Genomic DNA, 15,539 nt, shown 5'->3' on the forward strand with positions numbered 1-15,539 from the left:
AGTTTGGAAAGATGACCAATTAGAGATCTGAATAACAAACTGTGGAGAACTTTTTTGCGTTATCCTTCAACATATTCTAAAATACTCTAAAATACGAAAAACAAAACTCTAAAATACTATAAAATAGGCAAAAATACGCTAAAATACCCTAAAATATGCTAAAATACGCAAAAATATGCTAAAATACGTGAAAATATGCTAAAATACGCTGCAATATGTTAATATACGTCATATTACGATAAAATACACTAAAATATGTTGAAATACGTTAAAATACGCCGAATTAGGTAAAAATAACCTAAAATAGGTTAAAAAAGCTAAAATACGTTAGAATACGCTCAAATACGTCAAAAATACTATAAATACGCAACAATATGTTAGAATACGTCAAAATAGGCAGAAATACGTAAAAATGTGCGACTAATGATATTTCCACACGGGTATACATATAACACGACATTATACAATACAAATGGATTTCAAACAAACTGTACATAATCATAGAATATGTTAATCGCACGCAACCGAACATCACCGAAATGACGTATGTTGAAGGTATACGTCATAAAATTACAAAATATGCGAAAGTTCGTCAAAAAACGACACGTATACGCCTCGAATCGAGGAAAACATGATAAAACTAAATTTCAAATTATGCCATATACGATCGTATAAGCCTATGTTGTATCGTATATCGGCTACGATGCGTATTAAACTTTGAATTTTCTCAAAAATATCCCTGAATTTATAAAAAAATAGGGGTATTTCAGTAATTTCCTCGATTAATACGCATCGTATAGGCCTATACGATGTGTATTAAACTATGAATTTCTCAATTGAAGGTGTCAATATATTTAATTTGTTCAGTACTTCGTGCGTTGCAGTTTGGAAAAATGACCGAATAGAGATATGAATTTCTCAATTGAAGGTGTCAATTTAATTTGTTCAGTACTTCGTATATTCGTGTGTTTCACATTATGTGTTTCAAATCAATGGTCCCATCATTACAACCACTTTTTTTCAACGGGGATGTAATGCAATGATTCCTCTCAATTGAATAGACAGACACTTGCTTCATAGGACTCACTTGAATCGTCTCGGAAGTAATGAACAACTGAGATAACAGCTCCGGTTTCATCAGCTGCATCAGTTACCGTGGAAGTGGAATGCATCCTTATTTCTGTAAATCGCACAAACAAGCATGCCTTGAACGAGTCTAGAACACTCGTAATCCTTAACCGGCTTTGAAACCGGACGAAATCTATGAAGAAACTGTTTGTTTGCAAATTCAATCTTCATTGCTTCATTAAAATTAACAAACCATTGCGTCTTTCAAACTCACCGGAGATAGCATTGTTTTCCTTCTCCGTACTTCAAACTCAACAGAGGTAGAGAATTTGAAGAGACAATCTAGAGGGTCAAAATGCACAAAAGTGGCCCGTCGAGTGGGCATCAGGAAAGAAGCATATAAAGAAAGTTCAAAAGTTAGAGAATATACAGAATTCAAAATTTAAACATATTTTATTAGCTATTATACCTCTATTAAAAGCAAGATAAGAAGGATGAGATATTGGCAGTTAGCTCGAAGAAGTTTCTCTCGATCATTCAACACGTGTGATCCAGAGGTCGGTATCGGGTGGGCATAAGATCCGTGGGCCCTATTTTCGGATCTGTGACTCCATGAAAAATGTGATTAAGGTAAGTGTGCCGTAAAGTTGCACTTGTTAACAATGTCTTGTTAATTTTTTCATATGACATGGTTGGTAACAAAGAGGAACACTTTCTTCTTTTGTTCTTCAATCTTTGTTAGTTGTTAATGTTTTATTTTTTTCTACTTTTAGAAAGGTTTGACCACCTCACGACTGTAATAAAATGGAACATAATCCCAGATTTTCTAGAGAAACACTTTTATCATGCGTCATATGTTGGACGGAATATATGGATGGAAAGCCCACATAGTTTTTTTTTTATAATTTTACAGACGAATTAGAGAAACAGAGAATACGTTATGAGATTCTTCGAGAATTAGAAAAGGAGAAAATACGGAATAACAAGGGTGCTGGTCTTTTCTCCCACTGTGCAAAGTTGAAGAATCTCACCATAACACATTGTAGACTAGTGGGCTTGAAGATCCGTGGGCCCTATTGTAGGATCTGTGACTCCATAGAAGATGTGATTAAGGTAAGCGTACCGTAAAGTTGCATACGATTTTTAGAACATTCCCACTGACATAATATTTTACAAATTGAGAACCACATATTCGTGTGTAAAAGCTCGAAAAGATGACCGAATAGAGATCTGAATATCCCCTTGGTAGTTGTTACCATATGACACACGATAAAAGCGCTTCTTTAGATAATCTGGGATTATGTTCCGCAAATTGGGAACCACATATTCATGTGTAAAAGCTCGGAAAGATGACCGAATAGAGATCTGAATATCCCCTTGGTAGTTGTTACCACATGACACATGATAAAAGCGCTTCTTTAGACAATCTGAGATTATGTTCCGTTTTAGGGTTTCTTCATCACCTATAACAATGTCGATAAACGTTGATCGGAACACGCTGCTTAAATCTCAGTTATGTCTCATTGCATTTTGACAATACTGACAGGGGTGCTGGTCTTTTCTCTCACTGTGCAAACTTGAAAAATCTCACCATAACACATTGTACACTGGTGGGCTTAAATGGTTTTAATATATTTCATCTTGGACTATCTAGTCCAATACTTGAAAATGGATATGATCATGTCAAGATCTTTATCTATCATGTCATCGACCAACTGCTCGAAATCCCTTTCATTTCTCGGGTTCGCATTCGACACAACACACCAAAAAATAAACTTCAAAAAATCAGTGCCTTGATATGCATCGTATAGGCCTATACGATGCGTATCAAGCCCGCCGCCAGATATAACCTGCAACCTATCTGTTTGCATGTCTTTTACTTTATTTCAATACGCATCGTATAGGCCTATATGATGCGTATTGAATTGGAAAAGTGTGCGGATAGACATTGGGTGTGCCATTAGAAAACCCCATTCTTGATATATATATATATATATATATATATATATATATATATATATATAGGCTAATTATAAGGAGAAAACTCACTCCAGTTGACTAAACCCTGAAAACTCTAACATGTGGCTAGGATTGATCCACGTTTGAATTTAGATTGAGAGGAGTAAGGGCATGATCGTCATTTTCTTTCTTACATTTTTGAGATTATGGTGATGGGCTGGTGATGTGTCTGCACACGCAGACTTGTCATATTTGCTTCTTCTTGTCATCTTTTTAATTAATTAAAATTGTACTTGTGTAGACTTTTCAAGTTTGCTTTTTCTCTCACAACTTTCCTTTTACTTCTCATCCTTTTCATTAATACATATCTCTCATCATCTCACATCATTTATTCAAACCAGAGAGGAGTGAAAACAATTAAAAGCTATACATAAATCATCCTCTCTCTCTTGTTCCAGTATAGATGAAACAAGATCAAAAATCAAATCTCTCACATCTCATTTCTCCTAAACAGAGTCTTTTTGTGTTTTATGAAGCATTTCTCAAATGAAGAACATATTTTACTTCCCAAAAATCTAGAGAGATAGATGGTTAGAGAGAGAAGATCGGAGAGAGAGAGGCAATGAGGATCGGTGAGAGAGGCAGTGAAGATCGGAGAAAGATCAGAAGATCGAACCGGTGTTCCATACAACATCAGACTCAGATCTGGTTCAGATCCGAAATCCAAAAAGACGTTCCAGTTCCAATATGTTACCAGATCCAAAAGATGCTCCAGATCCGGTTGAAGATGTTCGATGTTGAAGATGATATTCCATATAACGATTCGATGTTGAAGATGATCCAAAAGATGTTCGATGTTGAACATGATGTTCCAGATCTAAAAGATCATCCAGATCCATAAGTATGTTTGTTTTCAGGGGTTTTTTTTTTTTCAGATTTGCATTTTTTTGTGTTTTATAGATCTTCATTTTTTGTGATTTGTAGATCTGCAACTTTTTTCATTTTTTTGTTCAAGAAGATGAATGTTTTTTAGTTCTTGTTTTCTGGATATGTTGTTTTTTATTACTGATTTTTTTCATTTTTTTTTGTGTAAAATTTGTTCTTATATAAACAATTTGATTTTTTTTTCATATCTGAACAAATGGAAACAATCTGATTTAAGTTCTTATGTATTGGATTAAAATCTAAGTTACTTTCTTGTTTATTGTTATGATGATTGAATCTAAAAAATCTGTTGTTGTTGGATTCTTGTTAATAAAGTTATATTTTTATATGCATGTTATATTTTTGATGTAACAATTCTCATAACAATTTTATGCGTCTTAGTTATGAAACTCCAAGATCTAGGCATTTTTTATGTAACACTGTGTAACCGGGTGTTAGAAATGTAACAATCGAAGAAAAAAAACATGTTACATTTTTTGTGTTACATAAATAATGCCAGTTACGTTTTTTTGTGTTACATAAATAATGCCCGTTACATTTTTTGTAACAATCAAATAAAAAATGTCTGTTACATTTTTTTTGTTACATAAAAAATGTAACAATCAAAGAAAAAATGCCTGTTACATTTTTTGTGTTACAGAAATAATGCACGTTAAAGAAAATAAAGTGCATTGTTACACTTTTTTTAATTACTGTAAAAAATAAAGTGTGTTGTTACATTTTTTCCAGGTTATATGTTACGTTTCTATGTAATACATGTAACAAAACAAAAAAAAAACATGTTACAAAAATAGATTGTCATATACACATGTAACAAAACAAAAAAAAAATATACGTCCAAAAATATATTATAAAAATATACGTACAAAAATAGATTGAAAAGTAGTCTTACAACTTGCAAACTTTTGTAAGAGAAGAAAAGTAGTCTTACAACATGCATACTTTTGTAAGAGAAATTGAATTAATATTCCAAGATTACCCTTCAGGACATGAAATATATTATAAAATTGAGACAAAAGTACACAAAAGCAACTTATGGGCAAAAGTGAATCATAGCTATCCATCAAGTATGATCAATGGTTGTTATTGGGTTTTTAGGGTTTAGTCAACTGGAGTGGGTTTTCGATTTATCCTTCCCCTATATATATATATATAGGGAGAAGATCATGCGAGAACCACCTCTTATTGCGAGAACCGCGAGAACCAATGTGAACACAACCAAAAATGCCTAAAAATAGCTAAACATCACACACAATTTTTTTTTAATATTTTTTATATAAAAATCGCTACTTTTCGAAGCCAAAAAAAAAATAAAATAAAAAAATTTTTGGCCACTAAATGTACCGATTTTAACATAAAAAATATTTTAAAAAAAATTTAGATTTTTTTTTGACTTTTTTAGATTTTTTGGGGGTTTAGTTTTTAGCATTTTAGCTTGCGGGGGAGGGGTTTAGGTTTTTTGGGGGTGGGAGAGGGGGGTTTAGGTTTTTTTTAGGTTTTTTGGGGGTTTTAGTTTTTAGCATTTAGCTTGGGGGAGGGGGGCTTTAGGTTTTTTTTTTTTTTTTTTTTTGGGGGGGGGGTTAGGTTTTTTTAGGTTTTTTTAATTATTTTAGGTTGTGTTCACATTGGTTCTCGCAATAAATGGAGTTCTCGCATGAGCCCCTCCCTATATATATATATATAGTTATTAAGTTTTGATTAAATTATTAACCTAATTGTTAAAATAAATATTTAAAAAAAAAACAATACCAATACTAGATATGTCTACCATTTTTGCACAAAACCAAACCATTCATCACAAGATACTGTTAACTTTTCATTTGACGTAAATATTGTCACGTATCCTCTTGTGATTTGGTTTTCTCCTAAATATCTAAAAACAAGCATTCAAATCAATAACCTAAAAATTAAGTCATTGGAATTTTGGTAAACACGTTTTTGTCAAATGTTTATTTTAGTGATTTTTCCCAAATAAAACATCACGAAATAGTGATTTTTTCAAGTATGTTTATATGACAATGGTAATGTAACACTCGTTCTATTTATATCGAATATCTTAAGTATTCGAATGATTTGCTCCTATATTTATTTTTTTTACAAATAACTTACAATTCTTGGTTAACTAATAACCCAGACAAAGTAACATAACGGATTATTACACATAACTTATAGCTTAAAGACATTAAAGGTTTAAACTCGAAAGTTGTGTCATGCATGATCATGCTACAACCTTCCCATAAATGTTTCCAAGTAAATATCGGTTTAATAGTGTTCGGTTCTTCACACACTTGGTCGTCCGTTCGATTCCCGCCTTTGAGTATGCCTATCATAAACACCAAAACCAATTAGTGTTTAAGTTAAACGGTCAAACACGTTTAAATATAACAAATAAAACACTCTTCTTGATTTGGAGTGCCACCACGCCACGCGCATGGACACTATAGTCCCCTCGCGTGGAGCGGGGGGGGGGGGGGGGGGCTTTTGTAGAAACTTGTTGGAACTGGTCGTTTTTCCTCCTTAGCCGATTTTTTTGCCAAATTTTCACAATTTTCCACCCAACTTCAAGTTTACCATTTTTAGGACTTTCACCCATATTTATATATTCATTTTCTTGACCCGAACCCGAATTCTGTAGTTTTTCAATTCACTCTTTCAGTTTGGAGTTTACTACCCAACCGACCCGTTAAAAGGCATTATACATTCTAGTTCATGCCTCCTATTCTCTTATCAAGGTTTTCATCATTTCTTCCAACTACAACCTCAGTTATTGTTGGTTACTCTAGGCGAAACCTTAACATTCCAATATTATCTTCTGGTATGACGCTTTACCCAAAACTTCTCGTTATGAGACTTTAAGCCATTTAGCCAAAGCCTACCATATGTAATTATCGGAATGATTAACTCGATCATAGGACTCATTATCAAATCGACCGTTGGAGGTAGTATACCCAAACCCATTATCCGATGGCACTATAGTAATATTTAAGCCTTGTTTGCCAAACCGGGGAATTTACAAGTTAAATAGAACCTAGTGAACACGTTTAACTTGTTACCCTGGTAACATTGATTATGTCCCAAGTGACAGAGATTTTCAGTGGCCTTGTATTTTGAAACTCATTTAGCAATATTTTTACATCATAGACATATTCTTGGATCTAAGGACCATTTTACCCAATTACTAGTACAACCACACTTTAGGTGGATGATTACCCAATTCTGGCTCAACCATCTTTAGTCATGTCATAAGACCCTTATCAAAAGTATAACTCATTACAAATTTTATCCCTCGGATTATCATTTTACGGCAAAGACTTATTTAGAGTCATTTGACCCAAAGGTTCATACCTCTCGCTTTTTATACTTATTCTAAGTATTTACTTGATCATAAGACTCGTTTTCAAACAACCTTTAAGGGTCGTTTGCTCACTTTGGCTTACAAGGGCATTTTGGTCAACTTTAACCCATCTTTTACGACGAAGGACTTTTAATGACATGTCTGACCAAAATCCCATATTGTAACTATAATCTTGTTTCGAAATCATTATATTTCTAAAAACACAATAACTATTATTTAAATTATTGGGTTTACCTATTAAGGTAACCAAATGTCCATTTTTGACTTCATTTAACTCTCATTGAACCTTAAGTTCTAAATGAGTAGTTAACCTATTACGCATACCTAGCTCGGATCAATATATTGACCCGTTTTAATACCTTGCTTTAATAACCGCTAATTAATAGCCATGCGAATATCCATTAGTTAGTTACTCCTGTATGCATATAATTCGACAATTAATCATTAGTCGATATTGTCAAATGGTGATATCTTCACCTTTTGAACCGTTTGGTCTAAGTGACCGTTTATCTTTGCGAGATGATATTTATTACCATCTCATCTACATGACTCGCTCCGGTTTACACCGTATGGTCATTTTACTTATAAACCATTTCTTAACTCTTTTGACCCATTATGGCTTACGCCATAAAGTGTCTTTCAAAAACTAACGGTTTATCGTCAACGCGTGACCGAATTACCGTTTTACACTCATTATTTATTTTGAGTTTACCTTATAAGGTAACCATTCTAAATTCCTTGTATATTCGTCATTGTATGACCGAATAATTGTATTATTCTCTTTTTAACCATTAACATGGTTTCTTATCCTTTTACTTATTTCGTCCCGTACAACTTCACATCGGAACATCATATTTCAATTGCTTATTTATCTTATACGTAATTAATACGATGAGAGAATATTCTACAATTTAAGAAGAGTGTAAGCTATACTTACCTTGTATCCAAATTATTCTTTTCCTTCATACTCGATTCGTTTGACCCGCTTCCTTCCCAAGCTTCCACCTAGCTTGTTAAGCGTCAAACTATCATTGAAATTTGTAAGATGGTTAGATTAGTCATAATCATTCACAACTATTCCATCCTACGATTTTATGTCAAATTTATCATTCGATCATATCATTGGTCAGTTTGACTTTTACCTGTTGACATAAGTATTTACACGATGTAGCTCAACTCCTCGTTTAAGTACTTTGCCAAATATCCGGTAAGCATCATTCTTATGTATAACAACCCTAAATTAAACCGACACCCTCGAAATATTTTCGACACCCCAATATATATTTTAAAATATCCCAAGATGTCTTAAAATACACCCCGTATGTGAAAACCGAGCCCAAAAAGTGATCTAGCATTTAAAATAAAATAAAAACAAGAAAACTTACCTTGTCGCGAGCCGCTTAGCCCATGGCTACGTTTTACGCGGGCCGCGACAACTCTAAGGTCAGGCGAGCCCCGGTGTTGACACGTGTCAGCAACGTGTTGAACCTAGTTCGTGACCCGGATCACCTACGACCTAACCCCCTTACTACGCGGGCCACATAGGCCTTGGGTCTCCCTTTATGCGGGCCGCGAGAAACCCAAACTCAGCCCCTATAAAGCTGGAGCTCGGGCCTTCAGTCGAATTCGCTCAAATCTTTCTTTCTTTCTCTAATTTCCACATAATAGGCACTATACTCGGGTCTAATACCCCCTAAATAACGAGATTCTGCTCTGTTGTAAATATCATAACCCCTGGATACGTATTAGATACTCTGCCTGATTGATCTAGGGTTCCGTAACGGCTGTCGTGGTTCTGCCCGACGTAGTCGTTGGAATGCCGTCTCGGGGAGGGTATTACTAATGTTAAAATGGGTTATTATACTAACATGTGTGCATTTGTGTAATTTATAGATAATTCCCAGGGAACCCTTACAGAAAACCTAAAACAGCAATGTGAGTAATCTCCTTTTTGAAAACTGTTTTTACAAAACCTCACTTAATTAATTATATATATTAAATAGTTATTGAGTATTTATAAGGATACAATTATCGTCGGTATGTTGGGGTTTTGTATACAAAATTTGTTACTGCCTTGCGAGGGGTAATATTCCACAAGTCGGGTTTGACAGTACCGTGGGTGGTAATTAGTATGACTTGGAAACAAATGTAATTGCGAGACCGCCCTCAATACTGTACAATGGTTTTTATTAAAACTTGATTGAACTGGGATTCACTCACCAGTATTTCCCACTGACAAAATGTTTATAAACGCGTTTCAGGTAAGAAAATGTGAAAGCCAATTAGAAGCCAGCTGGACAGCGCTGAAGGCTTGGAAAAGTGGCAATAAAGTTACCTAAAATAAAATAGATGTTTTTATTAAATAAAAATAGGATTTATTCCTATGAAATTGTGTGTACCTAAAACTTGGGTTTTACCCATGTGTTTAATATTATGAAAGTGTGGTATTTTACTCTGATCAAATATTTCCTAACTACGGTCCTGATGAAAATTCTGCTGCCAAATTAAATAAAAACAAGATATCACCAAAACTGGTCGCGGCCACCCGTTCCCGTGTTTGTATAGGGGGACGGGGGTTGCGACATTATGCTAACGTTTTAACTACTTATTCAATCAAGTTATCGAAATAATAACTTATTTTAATTATCACTACATTAATCATTGTTAACACATGATGATATCAAACATCATTTTAACATGAATCTATCATCATTTTCGTTTTATCATACAAAACCCATTTCATAGTAAGTATGATCATATACTCAAACACACAATTTGTTCAAGTATTTCCTTATTACTATCATGTATGATGATTCTAAACACAATTATATCATCAATTTTGTCATATGATTAAAACCACCAATTCTAGTGTGGTAAATCATCTAATCATTCAATTCAATGCAATAAATGTATAACTTTCACTTAAGGTTTTGTTCCTAAGCAATTATACATCACAATTCAGCAATAACTTCAATAATTCATCCAAAATTCACGGATTATGATATTCATCAATTTTCACAACTTCAAGAATCATCAAAATTTTATATACCTTATGATCCCCTAGCTTAGGTGATCATTAATTCATGTTCAATTGTGAATTTGAGCGTCAATTTGACCTTCAATTTGATGATTATGTTGAAATTAGGGTTAGAGCTCCATGGGAGCTTCTTCTGGTCGAACCATACGTCCAGAACACACACTATGTGTGTTTTTGTTTTGTTTATTTCATTTTATAATACAACTTTCAAGTTATCAAACTTGGCCCCTCATGTTTGGTTAGTTATTAAGTAGGCCACAACCTACTTATTTCTAACAATATTTCCACTTATTAACTAGGTTAAACATTCCTAGTTAACTTAGTGGGTTCGGGTAATTTATGACTCAGTTTATTTTAAGTCCCGTTAAATTGGGCCTTTTATAAACTTTATTTTCCTCTAAAGCCTTTCTTCAGCTTTTATTTAATGTTAGGTTTATTTATTTAAAATCCTAATATTCACCAGGTAAATTTACCACTAACGGTATTTTACCCGTCTTTTAGTTTTAACGTAGTTTAATTACCAAACCCGTTTTCGAGGGGTTACAGTTGGGGTGTGACAAATTATCTCTAAAACCCACTTTACTCTTATTAGGGTTTTAATTTAGAGCAACCATACATATGATTTTTAACTATCAAGACCAGTATATCACGATCAACATACAACAATTTCGGGTTTTCATTATTACGTAAAAACCATTTCATCATGTATATGGACGTTCATCCAAACATCTAAATTATTCAAGTTCTTTACACAAACTAGCAAACATGATTTAATTTTCTTTTGATAACTTTTTTTGGTAATTTCCTGTTAAAAAAAATAATTTGTCGTGTTTGAAAACTTTATAAAATATCATCTTGACTTCCTCGAGTTTCAAAAGTTTTGAGTTTACCACTTTTGTTCATTTAATTAAAAAAACTAATTTTTATATGTGTATTTTTATGTACGTGTTAACATAAATTTGAGTTGGTATACATTTTGACGTAAACTTTTTTTAGAAACAAGTAAGGTCAAATATAAAATGGTTTTTGCTTATTTTATATACGTTTCCAATTGGTGTACGTTTCAGCGTAAATTTTTTTTCTGAACCAAGTGGGATCGAACATAATACGTTTTAGTTAGACGGTATAAATTAAAGTTACTCTACGTTTTGACCCCGTCGCAATGCTCTCCGGGTAAAATTAGTATTATATTGTATATCTATACTAAAACCCAAAGTTGTTGGTGTTTACACTTCTTGACCTTGGTCCTTTTACTTTGCAAAACACTCATGTTTACCCAGTCTGTTTTCTTGTCATTTAGTAGTTTTTATTCTTTTTTAAATGCTCTAATAAAACCTTTTTTACGTATGCCAGTTTTCCTTTTATACATCACGCTTTATGCTAGGTTTCCTTTTATACATCATGCGGAGAAATCTCAGGCTATAGGGTGTGGTCATGACCCTTATGGTCATCATGACCCTCCACATCAGCGCCATGTCAGCCACTTCTAATCAACCATCCAAAACCACTACCCTAAGGGTGTGGTCATGATCCAAACAATTATTTTCTTATTTTAATTTATTTTTGTGAAAAAGGAAAAAGAAATATTTAAAAAGGAAAGTAGGCTCATGGTTACCATGGTTTAATCCATGCCAACCATGGTGGATGAGTCAAGGGGATGGTATAGCAATTTATTAATGGTCCTATGTGGCATTGATGATCCAACTCATGTCCCCCACACCCTTTAGCCTCACTAGATTTATTACTTTTGTGATAGGTATAAACAATATTAACCATAAGAAACACTTTTACATAATTCACTAAAAGTTATTTATATAAAGTGTTACACTTTTACATAATTCACTAAAAGTTGTTTATATAAAGTGTAGTGTAAATTGTTATCTTTATTTTCTCATAATCTATTGAATGATAGTTGCTCGCAACCCTATAATGTCATTGACATAAATGTTTTCACATAATGACAAATGACATGGTGCCCAATATCTTGCAATGCATCCCTATCATATAATGAATCATAACCTGTTTACAATTGTACTTATTATTATATAAAATAAAATGGAAAATAAATTGCAATGTGGTTTGTAATGATTTTGTGAGAGTTTGAAACACATATAAAAACAGAATAAGGAAGACAACAAAATTGCAACTAACCATTATTTTTTAATGATAAATTATAAGTGTCCAACTCACATGTATGATATTGTTTTTAATGCAAAATTGACATCATTCATGAAAGTAGAAGGAAGTAAGATTTTTATTCAAGGTGTCTATGAAAATATCAAATATGCATTATGAAATGTTAGACATGTGTTACTATTTCTTTAGCATATGTTGCTACAAAAATCATTGTAGCTAGTTTTGGGGAATGCTACAATACAAATACCATTTTGTTGTTAGGGGCGGATCCAGTATGTAAAGACTAAGTTCTTAGAAACTCACTCGGTTTGGAATTATTAGAGAGAACCTTTATGTTCATGTTCGATATCCTATGAAATTGGAGCATCTACCAAAAGGAACCTACTAGAAAAAAATTCTAGATCTGCCATAGTCGGTTGCGAAGTAGTTTCGATGTCGAAGTTTGAGTTGTATCTCCTTTACATGACGCAAATCTAGTAAACATTAATACCTGTAAAAAGGTGCTAGAGCCCTAGTGACGCTACAACGGTCATATCTAGGGATGGAAAAAATACCTGAGCTCGACGGATATACCTGAAACCCGACACAAATGGGACGGGTATACCCGATACCCGACGGGTATTGGGCCGGGTATGGGATTAGTTTTAAAAAACTTTGCGGGTATGGGTCGGGTACGGGATTAGGTGATACTCGACCCGATTACCTGAAACCACATACCTGTTTACCCGAACTATATACTCGATCACATACCCGAATTTTTTAATTTAAATTTTTGTTTTTCGTTAACCTTTGTCTATTAGTGATTCATTTCAGTATGTTTATAATGTGAAAAAATAAATTTTCTTTTAGTATATGTATTTGATAATAATATTTATATTTTGTATGTTGTGAAGTATATACATTTAAGTGTATAAGTATAATAAAGTTATAATTAATTTATGATAAAAACTTATATGTTTGTAATGTACATTTTCTTTTATAATGGTTTGGGTATAACTAAGATTATATAATAATTATAATAGTAAAGAAATGTATTTAGAAATCACAATGTATATCTTTTAACAAACTAATGGGTATACCCGATAATCGACGAGTAAACCCGACAAATACCCGACGGATATTGGGTCGGGTATGGGACACAATTTACAACTGGGTATGAGTATGGAATTATCAATACCTGACCTAGACCCGACCTATTGTCATCCCTCATATCAAAATTCATGTATAGATGATTTAGATACCAACATATGTATGTAAATAAAGAATGTTAATGTGAGTAAAGCTATAAAGGGAGTATCAATTTTCTTCTTTAGAGGAAGATGTCATTCTACAAAGAATGATAATCAAGGTTTGGGAGGAGGATTCTGAATCTAGTATGTTAAGTCCGTTGGACAAATGACAAATACGTCAAAACCTAATCGGTTTATGTGGTGGATAACGGAGATCACTGAATTGGAACAGACAACGGGTATATTCTACGGTATACTCAATAAAAGTTACACGAGTGGGTGGTTACAATAAACTTATTTTTTAAATCAACAATTTGACCATTATACGTATTTCTACTATATTGAAAACTAATAACAAGACACGGGACAACATTTACGTCAAGTGACACAAAAGTGGTGGTATTTTACACATGAATGACTAGGTTTTGTGTAAAATGGTCCACTATGTCTAGTATTGACTGTGTTTCTTTTATTGAAAGACTTTGTAACTACTAATTGATAATTGATAATTCAAAAAAAAAAAAATCAATTACCATCTTGAGAATACACGTAGCCGATAGCAAAATCATAGTTTTTGTTTTATAGAAGTGAACAGTAAAAAAAAGTAAAAAGTAACGGGTAGCAAGGAAGTATGTCAAGATCAGACAAAACATTAATGAAAGTCATAATTGGAATAATGAAGTGGTCCTTGTACTTTTTTAAAAGATATAAAATCTTACCACCTTTCTTTCTTATGAGTAAAACGATAAAATGAATGTAGAGGAAAAGGTGTTAGGAGTCCCACATATAATTGCGACCACCTGTCTGCCCATCTTTGTCTGTCTTCCGATGTGTCACTAATGCCGAAAGGTGCCACCACACACATCTTGTTTTGTCATAGATTACTATTACATTGATTTTTAGTTTTTACACACTATTTGTCATAGATTACTATTACATTGATTTTTAGTTTTTACACACTATATTATATTATATTATCGTTGGTGATTTAGAATAAAAATTTACATATATTTATTTTCTTTTGGCATACATTCACACAGTAACGGAAATAGAATAAAAATTTATGGGTATCTCAATTTTTTTTATCGTACATTCATACAATAATAATGAAAAAACACGATAATAAATAAAGTTAAACAAATGCCCAGGGTCGTCTCTAAGAACTCGGGTGTCCTCGAGGGCCCTGTGCAAGTAGAAAACATTGGCCCCTGCAAACTTAGTTATAAATAGAACCATAATAAGACAATTTTATAAGCTCTTAATATGAAAAAAACTAAATAATCTATTTTTACTACCTTTTGTTTGGTTTTAAATTTGACTAGTGGTATATTACTCGCGGGCTGCATGCCTGCATCATTTGTAACGATATCAGCTAATGTTATTCTAAAGTAGGCTAGATCAAACGTAAGCGATATCTAATCGTATAATTTAAATACTAATCTAATCATATAATCAATTAGAGAAATTTGTTGATTTGATGAGACTTTAATGATTGTGATCGTGGTAAAAATACTGATTGACTATTTTAAATAACCAAATAAGTTGTCAAGCCAACTTAAAAAACTTACATTCTCTTGGATATAAACGTGAAAATTAAAGAAAATAATAACAATCAAAATTTACATTCCCTTACATTCCCTTATAATAACAATCAAAATTTACATTCCCTTATATTATTATTATTATTATTATTATTATTATTATTATTATTATTATTATTATTATTATTATTTTACTATTATAACACATATACTCTTAAAAGGATATACTTCTAAAATCTATTTATTACTTTTTTGTGGGACTCGAACTC

This window comes from Helianthus annuus, chromosome 13 (genome assembly GCF_002127325.2).
Source record: "Helianthus annuus cultivar XRQ/B chromosome 13, HanXRQr2.0-SUNRISE, whole genome shotgun sequence".
In the NCBI taxonomy this organism is placed as follows: Eukaryota; Viridiplantae; Streptophyta; class Magnoliopsida; order Asterales; family Asteraceae; genus Helianthus; species Helianthus annuus.